Source organism: Typha angustifolia, chromosome 15, assembly GCF_048772165.1.
Source record: "Typha angustifolia cultivar Huaian chromosome 15, ASM4877216v1, whole genome shotgun sequence".
Classification (NCBI taxonomy): Eukaryota; Viridiplantae; Streptophyta; class Magnoliopsida; order Poales; family Typhaceae; genus Typha; species Typha angustifolia.
The window spans coordinates 13,545,178-13,549,467 of NC_133253.1; the positions used below are offsets into that span (position 1 = coordinate 13,545,178).

At 44.3% G+C, this 4,290-nt stretch overlaps 1 pseudogene; it reads right to left on the reverse strand.

Annotated features, from left to right (window-relative positions):
* Positions 1-380: 380 nt before the first annotated feature.
* On the reverse strand, positions 381-3,858 carry LOC140776989 (uncharacterized; annotated as a pseudogene).
* Positions 3,859-4,290: the final 432 nt, after the last annotated feature.

Genomic DNA, 4,290 nt, shown 5'->3' on the forward strand with positions numbered 1-4,290 from the left:
GTACGTTTCTCCACGCATCTATCAATGATCTGCTCCTCATAAGACAAATACTTCTTTAGCTGAATAGGTTCCTCTTTTAACACATGGGAGGGATCGTGTAAATATTTCCTCAATAGTGACACATGGAAAACATTGTGAATTTGAGACAACTCTGAAGGCAGATCCACGCGGTATGCAATTGACCATATCCGCTCTAGTATCTCATAAGGTCCAATGTATCGAGGGGTCAACTTGCCCTTCCTCCCAAATCGAACAACTCTTTTCTAGGGCAAGACCTTGAGGAAAACTCTATCTCCAACCTAGAATTCTAGGTCTCGACGTCGATGATCAGCATAACCCTTTTGTCGAATCTAGGCTGCCCGTAAATGCTCACGTACCTTTCAGACTTTATCAATGGTTTCCTGGATCAACTCTGAGCTCTCTATCTTCCGCTCCTCCACTTCATCCCAACTAATAGGTGTTCGGCATCTCTGACCATATAAAGCCTCATAAGGGGGCATCCCAATGCTGGAGTGATAACTGTTATTATAGGCAAAGTCAATCAAAGGAAGATGCCTATCCTAGCTAAGTCCAAAATCAGCAACTGAAGCACACAACATGTCCTCCAATGTCTGGATCGTCCGTTCTGACCCGTCGATCTGAGGATGATAAGCTATGCTGAACTACAATTTGGTACCTAGAGATCTAGCAAATTGCTGCCACAATCTAGATATAAATCTAGGGTCCCAATCTGAGGTGATAGAGACAGGAGCCCCGTGGCGAGCAAAGATCTCATCTCGAAATAAGGTAGCCTATTGCTCCATGGAATCTGTGATGTTAACTGAAAGAAAATGAGCAGACTTGGTCAACCGATCTACAACTACCCATATGGAATCTTTCTTCTTTATAGTCTTCGACAGCCCAACCACAAAATCTATAGTGATATACTCTCATTTTCACTCAGGAATGGGTAGAGGTTTGAGAGTTCTTACAGGTATTTGGTGCTCAATTTTTATCTGTTGACATGTCAGGAATCGGGATACAAACTCTTCTATGCTCCTGTTCAGTCTTGGCCACCAGAAAGACCTGCGAATATCATGATACATCTTCGTCTCCCTAGGGTGGACGCTGTAAGAAGTCTGATAAGCTTCCTCCAAAATGTCCTTTCGGAGTTCACTCACATCTGGCACATAAAATCTATCTCCAAACCTCAAGGTTCCCGTATCATCAATATGAAAACCCTCTTTGCCTGAACTTTGGACTTGCTGAATTATCTACAGAAAGTGAGGATCCTCCACCTGTGTAGTTCTGATCCTCTCAGCTAGAGTCAGTCTCATCACCAAATAAGCAAAAAGTCCTGAGCTCACTCTCTTGGAAATAATAGGAATATCAATCCTCTGCAGATCCTTTAAGATGTCCTCCTACTGGGTGATCAAACAAGCCAAGTTGCCTGTAGACTTCTGGCTCAAGGCGTCAGCTACCACATTTGTCTTTCCAAGGTGATAGCTAATAGTGCAGTCATAATCATTTACCAGTTCAAGCCATCTGCGCTGCCTCAAGTTCAGCTCCTTTTGGGTGAAAAGGTACTTGAAGCTTTTGTGATTAGTGAAAACTCACACTTCTCCCCATAAAAATAGTGCCTCCAAATTTTCAATGCAAAGACCACTGCTGCCAGCTCTAAGTCATAAGTTGGATAATTACGCTCATAATCCTTGAGTTGCCATGAAGCATAAGTGACAACTCTGCCCTCCTACATCAAAACAAACATAGCCCATGCCCATGTGTGAGGCATCACAGTAGACCCGATAGCCCACTCCACTACGAGGCACTATGAGAATAGGTGCATAAGTAAGTCTCCTCTTTAGCTCCTGGAAGCTGTCTTCACAATCATTTGTCCACACAAAATGCTAGTCCTTCTGAGTAAGCCTGGTAAAAGGGCTCGAGATTTTTGAAAAGCCCTCCACAAAGCACCGATAATATCTAGCTAGCCTAAGAAAACTGCGTACCCCTGCCATGGTGCTTGGTTGTTTCCAACCCAAGACTGCTGTGATTTTGGATTGGTCAACTCGGATGCCTTCTCCTGACACCACGTGCCCTAGAAACACCACCTCATTCAACCAAAACTCACATTTTGAAAACTTGGCAAACAACGTTTCTTTCCTCAAAGTCTATAATACCAACCGGAGATGCTCCTCATGCTCCTACTCTAAGGCTGAATATATCAAAATATCATCAATGAAGACCACAACAAATCGATCTAAGAATAGACGAAAGACTCGATTCATTAGATCAATGAAGACAGCTGGAGCATTAGTTAGCCCAAAAGGCATAACCAAGAACTTATACAAACCATAGCGAGTGCGAAAAGCAGTTTTGGAGACATCCGCTTCCCTAATCCTCAGCTGATGATATCCAGACCTCAAATCGATCTTCGAAAAGACTCGAGCTCCACGCAACTGATCAAAAAGGTCCTCAATATGAGGTAGGGGATATTTGTTCTTCACAGTCAGTTGGTTCAGTTGTCGATAATCAATGCAAAGATGAAGAGTGCCGTCTTTCTTCTTAACAAAGAGAACTGGAACTCCCCAAGGTGATGAGCAAGGCCTGATAAATCCCTGATCCAGCAAATCATCAATCTGTCCCCTAAGCTCCTCCATTTCTTTTCGAGCCATGCGATAAGGAGCCTTAGAGACTGGTCCTGCTCCTGGAATCAGATCAATTGTGAACTCGACTCCCCTATGTGGTGGAAGCCCTCGAACGTCCTCAGGAAAAGCATCCGAAAACTCCCGAACCACTAGCAAGTCAGTTAAGGCTTGGGCCCCACTAGACTCATCAGACATGATTGCCACTAACTGCGGGTGGTCCACCTGTCGATCCTTAAACAATCGACACTCTATGCCATCATTAAGCTGCAAAATAACTTCCTTGCTGTAGCAGTTAATGCTGGCGTGATAAGTGGCTAACCAGTCTATACCCAAAATTAAGTCAAAATCATACATCACAAGAGGTAAAAGGTCTGCTCTAAAATCCCATTCGCCAAAAGTCAGAGTGCAAGGACTATAAATTTGATGAATCCCCAAAGAATCACCAATTGGGGTAGCTATGAGCAGAGGTTCATCAAGAGACTCTAGGGTCATATCAGCATATCTTAGAAATGAGGTAGAAATGAAAGAATGAGTAGTCCCAGAATCGAATAGCAGTATGAGAAAATAATGTCATAATGCCTGTCATTGCATAAATAGTTTATAAACAAAACTTCTTTTATTAAGTTAGTAATAATTATGGCATCATTATTACTATTATTAGAAAGAAATAAGGAACAATTTGACTTCTATTTAAGCAGAAATTGTAAATTCTAAAGAAGCATATTTAATTGTTACTTGTCGCCACATCATTAGATGCCTCTACATCCTGCTCCGTCAAGGCAAATACTTGTCCAGTATGTTCGCCTCTACCTCTGTTAGAAGTCCCTGATTGCGCCCCGCCACGTCTTCTAGTCGCAACAATACTAGCTCCTGAGGCTCCAGAAATAGCTAGAGTAGTCGTAGTGACTGACCCACAAGCTAACAGAGGACAACGGGGTCGAATATGTCCAGCCTGTCCACAATGATGATAGGTCAACTCCCGAGTACCGGGACAATCCCGAGATAGATGTCCCTTCTGACCAGCAAGTCCTCTCCTCCAAGGTAGGCCGTCGTGTAGATCCTCCGCTACTAGTGCTGCCTGTAACCGCTGCTGGCCTCCTGGTGCTGACAAAAGATGATGCCTTACTAGGTCCGCCCGAACTCTGTGAGCCAGATTTGCTCGGAGCTGCACTAGAACTAGCACCACCAGCATATGGTCCACTCCAACTCGAACCACCTCCTCGCGGATGCCCATCCAAGCGACTTGGACGTCTGGCCACTCGCTCCTGCCACTGAGAATGCTCCTCTAGTAAATCTCTCTCGGCTATCCCTGCGTTCTCCACTAGCTCTGCATAAGTCAGGTTCCTCACCATATTCACCTATTTATGGATCTCAATCCATAATCCCATCTTGAATTGCTCAGCTCTGGCAGCATCATCTGGCACAACTATAGGGCAAAAATGGGACAAGGTATTAAACCTTTCCTCGTACTGAGCTACAGTCATATCCCCCTGTTTTCTCTAGGTAAACTCCCGTGTCAGCTCAACTCAGAGCGATACTGGAAAGTATTTTTGGTCAAAGGCATATGTGAATGCCTTCCATGTGATGTACTCTCCCATAGGTCGATCTGGCATCAAGCGCTTAGTGGCGTTCCACCACTCTTCCGCCTCCCCACGGAGAAGAAAAG